This window comes from Neolamprologus multifasciatus, chromosome 20 (assembly GCF_963576455.1).
Source record: "Neolamprologus multifasciatus chromosome 20, fNeoMul1.2, whole genome shotgun sequence".
In the NCBI taxonomy this organism is placed as follows: domain Eukaryota; kingdom Metazoa; phylum Chordata; class Actinopteri; order Cichliformes; family Cichlidae; genus Neolamprologus; species Neolamprologus multifasciatus.
The window spans coordinates 17,902,029-17,915,344 of record NC_140458.1 but is presented as its reverse complement, the minus strand read 5'-3'; the positions used below and the strand labels follow the sequence as shown (position 1 = coordinate 17,915,344).

General features: G+C 39.4%; 1 long non-coding RNA gene across 1 annotated transcript; it reads left to right on the top strand.

Moving 5' to 3' along the window:
* Positions 1-3,308: 3,308 nt before the first annotated feature.
* Positions 3,309-10,161, top strand: LOC146494770 (uncharacterized). The gene is made up of 2 exons (XR_014871435.1): positions 3,309-4,116; positions 4,548-10,161. It is a non-coding gene; the product is annotated as an uncharacterized LOC146494770 (long non-coding RNA).
* The last annotated feature ends 3,155 nt before the right edge of the window (positions 10,162-13,316 follow it).

The window sequence follows — 13,316 nt, the reverse complement described above, 5'->3', positions numbered from 1 at the left end:
AACTTCCTCAGTTGTCGTAGGTGATACAGGCGCTGCCTAGCCTTTTTGGTCTGGACCTGAATGTGGGCAGACCATGTCAGGTCTGAGGAGATGTGCACACCAAAATACTTGAAGGACTGCACCCTCTCCACTAGAGCTCCATTGATGATAATGGGCTCATTATAATGGGCTCAATCAGATGACCTTCCAATGGGGAGCACTCTGTGACAGTGGGAATGAAGAACTCTTAATAGGACGGGATGTGAATATTTGTAACTTTTTCAGTGATGACTTTTGCTGGGCAAAAAAGTAAAACAGACAATGTTGCTGGAGAAGAGCTGCAGGAGCATGTAACTGATGCTGAGAAAGTGGTGGTTCAATACTATAGAGTCGATCCTTACTTCCAACAGTGAAAGGACCGGAAACGTGGAGTGGCAGTTATTACGGGTGGAAATGTGCAGCTGTCAACCATCAAAGTGAAAAAAGACTGGGCCCTCCAACACGGTACTGGAAGGAGATGCCAGTCAACCGGTAAATAATCCAAAGCAAGACCTCAGTATCCACCAGCTACTTGAACAAAAAACAAAACAGATATAGATAAATATGCTCAGTGAAAGCAGCCCAAAGCTCCTCAGAATATGAAAACGATGACAAATCAACAAACACTATATGGATGCTCCCAAAGTGGCAGTGCATTAATGTTAAATAAAAACTTATTTTGATAGGGTTTTTTTATTTTCATTTTAAAATGTGTATAAACAACAGAACAAGTAGACTCTTGTTGACAGATTTTTATGTTTAAAAGTCATCTGGTCCTGAACAGGTATAGTAAATCCAAATGTAGAAGTAGTGTGAAACAATTAAGTAAAGCCTTATTTAGGCAAATAAATGGAAAATGGACTGGTTCTTATATATCACTTTTTACTATTCTACTTTTATACACATTCCAATGATCAGAGAGCAACTATGGGTATCAGTGTCTTTTCCACAGATGCTTAGGCATTGTTAGAATATATTTTTTATGTTTAATGCTTATAAACCTCATTACTTTATATTTCAAATAAACTCATAACACATTTATGTTTTATCTAATCTCACACATTCAAATGTTATCTTTCCAATGTGGGTGTTGGGTTGTGATACCTACAAGAAAACAACTCTGGGTCTCATGAACAAACTAAAAGGCATGGTGTTTTTAACTTGAACCTTTTAACTGCTTAATAAATTTAAGACAATGTACTTCGGGCATATTTGTCTTTCATCTCATGAAATGAATCTGACAGCGTGCAGACTGAAGCAGCCACAGATCAAACCACCAACCTTCCAATTAGTAGATGGACTCTACCTCCTGACCTACAGCCAACGTTAGCTGTCCAGCCAGGTGCTGATTATCAAATGCACTTAAGTAACAATCAAGTATCATATTTACGTTGATGGCAGTGCAATTAGACTGAAAGTATGTCTTGTTTGAAAACCCATAGTACAGATATTTGCCCATAACCCACAATGCCACAGCAACTTATACCAACTGCTAGTATAGTGATGGAGGGGTCGTGATCTGGGCCCTTTAATACGAAAGTAGTTCAACATTCCCAGGATCTCCTTCTGTTATCAATTGCTGATTCTTATTTGCTGCTGCATCTTTTTCACACACCTGGAAACACAATTCACATACCAAGAATAACTGTTCAGTCAGTCACATGCATTCACTTTGGTTGGCAACAGACTGCAGTGATTTCCCTTTATCACCTTTTGTGTATGGACACAAGCTTTTTTTGTTTATTGTTTTACTTGTTTACTGAAACACATTCCAATTATAGTTATATTATAGACATGGTCATCATGTTTCGACTCTCAGGTTTCATTTGGGGGTATCCACATTCAAATTGGATGAATGGTTTACGAGTTCTCTTTCAAACATTCGTTTCGGTGTCTCACTATGGGGAACGCTCTCTCAGCGTTGTCCTCAGAAGCCTCTATATCATTACTCCAGCCAGTATAGGACTTTGGAGCGTGATGTCACAGGGGTGGGCGTGGAAAGGATTTTGGCCCGATCCGCCATTTTGGCGGTCTAAACAAACCGCAAGCGAAAAAGGTAGTGATGGTAAATTTGATTCTTTTTACTGAATCGAGTTTTAATGAGTCACTCACCAAAGTGAATCAGATTTTTTGAGTCATTTGATTCACTGAGTCAGTTGACCAGAGAGTGCAAAAAATTTACATTTTCACTCAAACTTAATTTGTTTCTCTTTTCATGTAAATCCTACTGCTAAGCAGTGTTGGTCAAGTTACTTGAAAAAAGTAATCAGTAACTAATTACTGATTACTTCCCCCAAAAAGTAATCCCGTTACTTTAAATGGTAAATGGACTGATTCTTATATAGCGCTTTTCTACTCTCACGGAGTACTCAAAGCACTCTATACAACATGCCTCATTCACCCAATCACACCCATTCTCGCAAGCACTTTATCTATACGTAGTGCTTTCTAAGTACATTCACACACATTCATACTCCGATGGATGCATCGGAGAGCAAGTTCGGGTTAGTATCTTGCCCAAGGATACTTGACATGCAGACTGGAGGAGCCAGGGATCGAACCACCAACCTTCCGATCAGTAGGTGACCTGCTCTACCTCCTGAGCTACAGCCACCCAGCCACTTTACTGATTACTTATTTTCAAAAGTAATTAATTACTTAGTTACTTTTTAAAAACACAATTTACAACCTGAATAGGTGATAAAGCGATAGATCTTTCAGCCCAATTCTACTTTTTCTACATAATCATCATACAAAATGTAATCAAATGGAAAAGTCTCTTTTTAAAACTTGTTTTATTAGTTTTAATCTTTTAAGTTTATGCATCAAGCAAAAATTAAATTACATGCAACATTCTCTGACTGGAAGAAATTTGTTTAATATTTAAACCTATTTTATGCACATTCCAGCACATAAATTTTTTTTGTGGTGTGTTTTACACTCACTCTTTCAAATAGATGCAAGTAAAACACAGCAGAAAATAAATAAAGTCAAAGACTCAGCGGTCCTTTTGCTCTATTTTCACCTGTATAGCAGGAGTTGGGTAGGCAGAGGTTTACCTTGGTGCAGGTGTGCCGCAGCGGTCAGTGGAAGAATCCGCCAGTTTCTCTGTGAATTTCCCATTATGTCGTAGCGCACTCGGTGTTTGCTTGGAAGTTTAGGGGGTTTTTGCTGTAAAAAAAGTTTTCTTCCCACGCACAACGGACACTAGTGTTTTTGTCACTTTTTATGGAATCAAACTCAAAGTAAGGTCAGTACTTCCACGCTTTTAAAACGTTGCACGGCTCATACTCTCTCCCACACTCCATATATTATCCATTGTTGATCTGCACACAGCTGTTTTCACAAACATCGCACTTGCTTACGTCACTGTCATGAGACATTCTCGCAAAAAAACGGTTTTAGTAACGCAGCGTTCCTACGGGAAAGTAACGGTAATCTAATTACAGTTTTTGCAATAGTAATCCCTTACTTTACTCGTTACTTGAAAAAAGTAATCGGATTACAGTAACGCGTTACAAGTAATGCGTTACTGCCCATCTCTGCTGCTAAGATGAGTGATTCTAAAAGAAAACAACTATTTTATAGAGCAAAAAAGAGCAAAAACATTTCTAAAATTAAGCAATTTCCTATCAAAATTGCTTAATAAACATTTATTTTGTTTATTTTAATTGTATTAGTATTTTCCTTAAATGTGTCAAATATATATTTTCTCATCTAAATGTCCACTGAGCTGTGAGCCAGGGGGCGGTAATGTGCCTTAACATTGGTTGCCAACCAAGAAGAAGAAGCTGTGAGCCAGGAGGGAGGGGGTGAGCGAGTCCTGAGCATTGACTGTAGAAAACATGGACGACGCGACCACGCCTCCTACCATTGTGCAAAAATGAAGCCAAAATACCCCGCCTGTGGAGGCTGCCATCTTGCAAATTTGGAGCCAGAGTCTGCGCAGTAGTGACTTGAGGTGGAGCGACTGTGTAACGCTCCCGCCCACACACCCGCTGGACGTGACCGCAAACACGCCCCCCTACACTTTTTACGTAGCCCGGCTGCTCAAGTTTTTTTGCTGGTTTACCGCGACTGACGACTCGTTTAATTAAGGTAAATACAACCATGTCACTGTTATAAAAAAGACACACAGCTTATCATCTTATAGTTCTAAAATCACTCTGTTGTTAATTCGTTAGTTAGCTTAGGCGCTAGCATACGCATTGTGTTGAAGGCTTGTTGCTAGCTAGTTAGCGATGCTACACACCTGCTACTCTTAATAGTCTTCAACACTTATGTTTTTTTTTATCCATTTTTAGACAGCGATGAGATCAGCTGCACACTCTACAGAGGCCCAGAGTTACTGTTAATATCAAAAATATAATGCTGTCCTTTGAGATTTTAACATAAGACTGTGAGTGTAATGGATCTAAAACTGTTTAAATCTTCAGAGCCCTCTACAGCCTGGTAACATGGAGACTTTAAAAACAACAGCATGAGGTTTCAGTAGTGTAGTCTAATTTGTTCTTTTCATTTAATAATAGAGTCCATATTATATCAACAGCTACATTTACCCTGGAGATAAACTAGTGAGGGAGACCATCAGGACTAAGCTGGGTTTCCTGGGTCCAGAGGTTTGGAGAAACTTCTTCCCTTTCTTTCATCACAGCTGTCCTGTGCCATAAGTTCTGTTGACCCGCTGTAAGAGGCATCATTTAAGAAACACCAGGAAGACTGAAGCTCATGGCATTGATCAAGCAGGACTCATGATCTTCACCAGCAGCTCCCTCACAGGGAAATCTTCAGCACTCCTCCGTAGGCCTGCCCCAGGAGATGGATAAACCCAGCATTTCATGAACACTGTGATGGAGACCTTTGTTTTGTGTAATGTTATAAATACTCTGATACTCCCCAGAGGCTCCGGACTTTTACATAAAGATATTATATTCAGTCCTGTAGAAAGTTATATATTTAAAAATATGTGATCCTCTCTGGTTACTCTGGTATGAATAACTCTGAATCACTTTATGGTAAATAACACTATCTGCAAAAAAACTGTGAAAGAATTCCAGATGACAAGTTTGTAGTTCAACATACAAGTGACGACCTTTGACCTTCATCAGGTTTTATTTAATTGTGCTAGACAAAATCTCATATGCTCTTCATGCAGCTGAGTACATCAAGTGTTTAAAACGGAAGCTGTGCAGGTCTGAGATCAGCAGCTTTGTGAAACACCAAACTGAGGTCCTGTTAATGCTGATATATAGTGACACAGTTACATGAGTGATTAATCCTTTTGTTTTTTGTCGTTTTTGTTTAACTTTATCAATAAAACAGCTGCAGCTTTCACTACAGTACGTGTGGTACTTTAACCTTTGTACTGTTTTCATCAGTTCATTTTACAGTTAACATATGAACATGTTGGATGATCTGTCTGCTGTCACTCGATGGGGCTGAGGTCTGAATCTGAGGGCAGCTCCTGTAATCACAAAGACAACAGAACCATCAAACTCAGATATAAATAAATAAATTTTATCCCTCAATATTGAAATAAAGCTGATTCTTCTGTCCTCACACACTCAGGATCTGAAGTTCTTCTCTTACATTTTTTCAGTACAGTATTACAGTACACTACAGTACTTTAATCCATAGTTCCTGATTAATGAGGAGTTACTGAAGTACAAGCTTTTAAAAAAATTGTTTCTGTCTTTACAGATGTGGCAAGAGACTGAAAACATGCTGTTTGCACATATTAAATATTCAGCTCTGCACAGGAGCTGAAGCAGGGTGCAGCCTGTTGCTTTTACAGTATAATATAATACTTGTAATAAAAGTACAGTAACAGTAATTAGTGACTGAGCAGCCCGGGGCGTTTCTCTTGATTTCTTCAGTAAATTCATTCACCTGCACAGATTAGCTAAACGAACCCTGACAGCCGAGTGCTCATTTTAGCTAGCTAGGTCTCAGGAGCTAGCTATGGACGGTAGTAGGCTCCTCACATACAAGGTCTTAAATAATCAGGCCCCATCTTATCTTAATGACCTTGTAGTACCATATCACCCTATTAGAGCACTTCGCTCCCGCTCTGCAGGCCTACTTGTTGTTCCTAGAGTATTTAAAAGTAGAATGGGAGGGAGAGCCTTCAGTTTTCAGGCCCCTCTTCTGTGGAACCAGCTTCCAGTTTGGATTCGGGAGACAGACACTATCTCTACTTTTAAGATTAGGCTTAAAACTTTCCTTTTTGCTAAAGCATATAGTTAGGGCTGGACCAGGTGACCCTGAATCCTCCCTTAGTTATGCTGCAATAGATGTAGGCTGCCGGGGGATTCCCATGATGCATTGAGTTTTTCCTTTCCAGTCACCTTTCTCACTCACTATATATTAACAGACCTCTCTGTGTTGAATCATATCTGTTATTAACCTCTGTCTCTCTTCCACAGCATGTCTTTATCCTGTCTTCCTTCTCTCACCCCAACCGGTCGCAGCAGATGGCCCCGCCCCTCCCTGAGCCTGATTCTGCCGGAGGTTTCTTCCTGTTAAAAGGGAGTTTTTCCTTCCCACTGTCGCCAAAGTGCTTGCTCATAGGGGGTCATATGATTGTTGGGTTTTTCTCTGTATCTATGAAGCGCCTTGAGGCGACTTTTGTTGTGATTTGGCGCTATATAAATAAAATTGAATTGAATTGAATTGAATAGTTACGGATTAGCTTACAAACACATTTAATTTACCGAAAAAGTGCAGCGGGGCCTCGGGTCCTTCTGTCGGGTAGTCCAGTTTACTGAAGAACACCTCAGGCTGTCAGGTTAAAACACTCGGTCGTGTTTTCGTAGCGTAAACGCTGGTCCTCCTCTCAGAGCCTACGCTCTATCTGCTATTCGCGAACAGAGATACGCAAGTTTCTCCGTGACTGCAGCTGTCAGTCAAAGCTCTTATGATGACGTTTCACCCCAATTTAACATCACCGCGGTAGGAATTAGAATCAAACTTATGGGAAAGGAGACCCCTTGAACATCAATCAGCGTGATGAGAACTATTAAAAACAAAAGAAAGAATCTTTGGAAAAAAATTATCTAAGGAGAATTAATTTATTTTAGTCTGACCCCAGTCCCATCCGCTAACATGGAGGAGGCGGGGTTTATGACCTATACTGCAGCCAGACACCAGGGGGCGATAGAGACGTTTTGGCTTCATTTTTGGGGACCTGTCGCGTCGTCCATGTTTTCTACAGTCAATGGTCCTGAGTGATTCGCTTATGCTTACGATTCAGCACAGGAAGGGAGGGGGTGAGTAGCTCAAATGTGCTGTTAGCATATTAGCAGAGCGATGCTACTGTGAACCAAGGAGCTATTGTCTTGATGTGAGCTTTCTACTCAGGGTTTTTTCTTCCAGTTCAGAGCAGAAATCTTTTTGTTAAGATACTGGATGTTGTGTTTTTCTCCACAATTTTAATTATAAGCTAGATATATTGCTGCTAACAGCAACAGGGATGAGTCAGTGAGTCAGTTGGGCTTGTGAATCATGATTCATGAGTCAGTAAAGTGATTCTCGAGTACTGAACAATTCGTTCATGATTCGTGCATCACTAGGCGACAGTCATAGCAAAGAGATGAAGCACTTTTGAAATATGGGGAAAGCCAAAAACTGTGCTTCCTCCACTTCCGTAACATTGATTCATTAATGTTGAATTCTCTCGCAGCTGTACTATTTCCATGTTGTTGCAGTATATTAATAACTAACCTCGTATTGTGGATGAATAATCTCAGTTGTTCTCCTGACTGAAGTTTGGCCCGTGTATAGCATCCTGCTGCGCGATTGCATTTGTCCCTGACCACCAAAATCCCTCACGTTAACTTTCAATGAGTGGAAAAAGTTGGGTTCATCCTCCAGCTTCACTGTGCTAATGTTATTCTAACATAGCTGTGTCGCTAGCAATCACGTAGCACATCATTATATAACAGGTAATCCAACTTTAGTAACCTCTGTCTTCATGTATGTTGGAAGTGGTAGCAGAGCTGTACATTTTAATTAGTTTCGAAAGTCTCTGTCAGAACATGGTATGAAATGTTTAGGTGTAAACTAGCGAGCTAACTTCCTGTTGACTTCTAACTCCGTTAAATTTAATAAATTCTGTTTTCATGGATGTAAAACTTAATTGTTACACCCGATAAAGCAGCAACGCTGATGATTTAATTAAAGATAAAAGAATTTAGACCGTTTTTAACTCTTAGTGTTCGTTTGACTTTGGGACCTGAAATGGACAGAGTTTTGGACCCAGATTACTCCGCGAAGCTCCTCACTACGGCAGCCGTAATGCTCTGACAATCCATCAAGCAGTGCGGATTACCAAAGTTGTACTAAAACATTTTTTAACAGATTTCTGCACGCAGAAATTGGTTTGAGGTCAGTAAGCACAACCAGAATTCATACATAAGGCAAACTCTCAATTTTTGAGAAAATTAAAGGATTTTTTGTGTGGAAAATACATTATACAGAAGAAAAGAATATATATCGTTACCACACATGCTTCAAATTATATTGCGATTTTAGGCCATATCGCCCAGCCCTACTCAAAAGGCCTCATCAAGTCCTGATTTAATTCGATATATGCTATGTTATCAGTGTTTGCATTGATAGCATGGCTGTGGTGTCATATCAGTGTATGCTCTCGGTGTTTGCTGATATCAAACTGTGGTATGAGGACCACTGTGGGTTAATCTTTGTAGTGATACTCACTCCTTTTTTTTAAATTTAGACCTGGTTTAATTCTTGTATAGTTGAATATCTGTATATAATCCCTGCAGCTGTCAGACTCTATAACAGGGGTCACCAGCCTTTCTTAAAACTGAGAGTTAGATAAAATTGTGAACAGTTTGGTTCATCTTTAGTTATATGGTTCTATCCAGCATATTCTATCTTGATATGCTGTCTTATCACAGGTTAATTTTTCAAAAATATTAACAATGATTTATGCAAGGAAAGGGCTACATACATACTCTATTAATGTCTTACTTCATTCCTACCTGATTGACATGTTTAGGAATTATGAGTGATTGGCTCACTGTAGTGGTAAAAGTTGCTACCAATCAAATTATGATATGGTAAAGTTAAAACAAAACACAACTGACTGTTTTATATTATATCTAATATATATTATGTAATTATCCTTATAATTACAAAATGTTTTATGTAAGATTTATGTTTTGTAATTTAAATCTGACATCACAAAAGAGTTTGAATAATGTATTTTGTAACTGCAGTACACATAATACTAATTTTGAACAATTTTGTCCAGGTTCCTTGCCACCAGGGACTCTTTCAGGACCATCGCGTTCAGTTACAGAGTTGGTGTGTCCACGGTGTGCCAGATCATCCCCCAGGTAGCGACGGCCATCTGGGACTGCCTAGTGGACGACTTCATGGCTGTGCCTTCACCTGGAGACTCATAGAGAAAGTATATACAGTGGTCCCTCATTTATTGCAGCAGGGTTTCTCAGAATAACTAGCTCCACGCCACACACTTTATACACTTTATTCACTTTATTCACTTTATTTTTTTTACACACACACAGGAAGATTAGTCACAGTTCTCACAGGTTGATTCTCACAGTGCAAACCTTTGTAGATTTCAAAATGTAAAAGTATCATTATGCCGTGTTTTTTCTTCGTCTTCCTGCCACTTTTGTGCGCCTTTTTCTCTCCATAAGCCAATGAGATTATCACATGACATTTTTGAACGGGGATATTTCTTTTTAACTGTTTTCAATTTAACATAATATTTAAGTGTTTCTTAGTTTTAGACTAGTTGGTTAGTCTATTTCAATGTTTTAAACCATATCCCAGGGTTTTTACTTCACCATTTATGGAGTTTTAACAAGCAAATAAAAGACAGAGCTTAATTCTGTAAAGATTAGTTGAAAAATACTCAAAGGATAAATTCAATTGGTTTATTATTTTGTTACATAAGTTGAAAAAAGTAAAACAAGTAACTACAGAAACAACATAAAAGAAAAGTTAAACAATCAAATAAGTAAATGAAGGGGAGGGGGGGGGGGAGAAAACCCCAACAATCCCCTCTGAGCAAGCACTAGGCGACAGTGGGGAGGAAAAACTGCCTTTTAACGGGCAGAAGCCTCCAGCAGAACCAGGCTCAGGAGGGGGCATTCAACTGCTGGGACTGGTTGGGGGGTGAGGGTGAAAAAAAGAAAAAAGATTAAGATGGTAGGGAATATGTGTTAGAAGAGAAAAGGAGAGGGGGGACAGGAGAGGTGAAAATTAAGATCGATCACAGGTGGAGGAGGACGAGGCTAAATCATCTGAATAACCAGCAGAAGCCGCTTTTCTTCGTTTCCAGGTATTTTTCCATGAGTGCTTTTTTCTCCAGGATAAGGGTTCTCAACTGATCGTTTGTTTCTGCATTTTGCTTCTCGAGTTGCTTGCATCTTTGCTCCATTTCTTTTAATCCTGCTTGTTCTTTACTAGGCTTTTCTTTCGGGTCTTTGTATGTTGCCTCCTCCATTCGATTTGCCTTGCACATGTTTGTATTTCTCTCTTGTTTTTTGTTGTTCATCTCTTCTATCAGGTCAATTTTTCTCTTGAATTCTTGACGCATACTCAGCAGGTATTCACATTTTTTCTCTTGTTGTTGCTTTTGTGTCTGCATTTCAGTTATTTGGCTTTTCAAGTCACTTACCCTCAACAACATCACATTCATGAGCTCTGAGTGTTTTTTCCTTATTCCATTGATCGTACACTGCATCTCTGAACATTGTTTTTCCAGTATTTCCTTTTCTCTTTCCAGTTCAGGTGTTTTGTCCTTTTTGTTTTGTTTTTTTTGTTTTGTTTTTTTTTGTTCATTACAAAATTCTTGCAGTTCTAGATTCCTTCTCTCAAAGTCCTGGAGAATACGTTTTTCTTCTTCCTGTTGCTTTTTTTCTTCAAGAAGCTCTTTATTTTTGCACTGTTTCATTACACCTGACTATCAGATCTCCGTAAGTTTCCTTCATGCCTTTCAGTTTGTGCTCCATTTGTATTTCTTTTTCTCTTTCCAGTTCAGGTGTTTTGTCCTTCATTTTATTACAAAATTCTCGCAGTTTTAAATTCCTTCTCTCAAAGTCCTGGAGAATACGTTTTTCTTCTTCCTGTTGCTTTTTTTCTTCAAGAAGCTCTTCATTTTTGCACTCTGTTTCATTAAACCTGACTATCAGATCTCTGTAAGTTTCCTTCATGCCTTTCAGTTTGTGCTCCATTTGTATTTCCTGTTCAGTCTTCTGTTGCCGGATTTTTTCAATTGTTTTCTCAGCTTCATTGAGCTTTCCTTGAAGCACCTGATTCTTTTGCTCCATGTTTTGGAGATCCCATTGTATCTCCTCAATAGTAGCTTTCTTTCCTTGAAGCTGGGCAGATGTTTCTTTTAATTCAGCACTCTGTGTTCCCGATGAAAGAAAACGGGAAAAAAACTTCTTTCGTCCTTGACTAAACTTCATTCCCCAGCCCTCATTGATAATTTTTATATCAGGCTGGCGTTGCTGTTTTCCTTCCAGGTCTTTATTTCGTGCTTCCAATTGTCTGCACTTCTCCTCTAGTTGAAGCTTCTCTTCAATTTGTTTAACTTTGTAATGGAGGTCAGAGTTTTCCTTCTGACTTTCCTGTAATGCCCTTTGGACTGATAAGACACCATCCATGGTCATTTCTCCTGGAGAGATTGGCTGGCCAGACCACGAAGGAGAGGCAGCATTATCTTTTTTTCTTTGTCGGCGTTTTCGTGGACGCATGTTGGAGCCTGTGCACAGTGACTCTGAAAAGGTTTAGAAATATTTCCAAATTTATCTCTTGTCGAACATTTGAAGGCTGCGAACAAACTTCTTTAAAATTGCTGTTTCTGATCCGTATTTAAGGACTTCAGAACTTCAAAGGATCAAAGGTATTAAAGATGTCCTTTTGACATCATCACTCCGTAAGGCAATCAGATCAATTGGATTGTCACATGACATTTTTAAAATGGGGATTTTTTTTAAATTTTTTTTAATTTTTTTGAGTTTTCACCATTTGCTCCAGGAGCTGCTGACGGCTGCTTTCAGCGGTACCACCGTCTTTCCCTCGCCCAGTTTGAGGACCTGCTGTCCTGCGTTGGTCCAAGCATCGCCCGCTTAGACACCAACTACAGGCGCTCAATCCCTGTCGCCTGTCCATCTGCCTGCGGTTAGTAAAAGTGTTTAGTACGGCAGTCCTTTATTGATGCCTGTGCTAATGTATGCTAAACTATCGTTTATACACTGCTAACAAGGATGTGGTATGCTAACTTTATGAAGCGCCTTGAGGCGACATTTGTTGTGATTTGGCGCTATATAAATAAAATTGAATTGAATTGAATAACAGTGAATGCCGTCGGTGTTTACTGATAGCAAACTGTTGTATGGAGACTGTTTATAATATTTCTAGTGATACTCAAAAGTAGGGGTGGGCGATATAAATGATATACGATAGAAACGATATAAATTTGGCCAACGATAGAGATTTTGACTATAGGGCTTTGGAGCGTGAATGTCACGGGGGTGGGCGTGGAAAGGATTTTGGCCTGATCCGCCATTTTGGGGGTCTAAACAAAGCGCAAGCGAAAAAGGAGCGAAGGCACACACAACAGCCATGGTTCGTATTTGCTGTGTGGTCGGCTGCAATGTTCGATCGCATGACCGGCAAGAGAATAAGCTTGAAAAGGGTTTGTCTTTTCATTCTTTCCCAACCTGGAAGCAACATGAGGCAGCTCGTGTATCGATGTTACCAAACGAAGGCGTCTAGCCTGGATAGCAGCTGTGAGACGAGCTGATATCCAGTTCTCTTCCATCTCCAAATATCTGTTGGTGCTCCAGACATTTTCATTACGGTAAGTTCTAAATATGTTCATATCACTCTTTATAGCCTATTAGTTTTATTTTTGATGCGCTCTGAGCTCATAGCAAATGAGAACAAACATCCTACTGAGCGATTTTGCGGAACTACCTTCTATTTATAGAGTTGCTAATTATTTGGCATTATTGCAGCAAACCAGCCTCTAAAATGGATGAAACACATCGTGACTGGGTTTCAGCGCTACACAAGGGACCTGCTTCAAACATACCACCATGCCAATCAAATTACTTCTTCCATATGAGGGTGAAGAGGTGACCCTTCTGGATAAGATGGTGAAGGTTTGCTGCGTTTGTTGAACATTGTGGTAGTAAAACCAGGGAAAAATGAAACTTGCTCCTGTTAAATATTCTTAAGTCTTTTGCTGTATAAATAGTGGTATTTTTTTTCAAAAGATACAGTAAATAAAG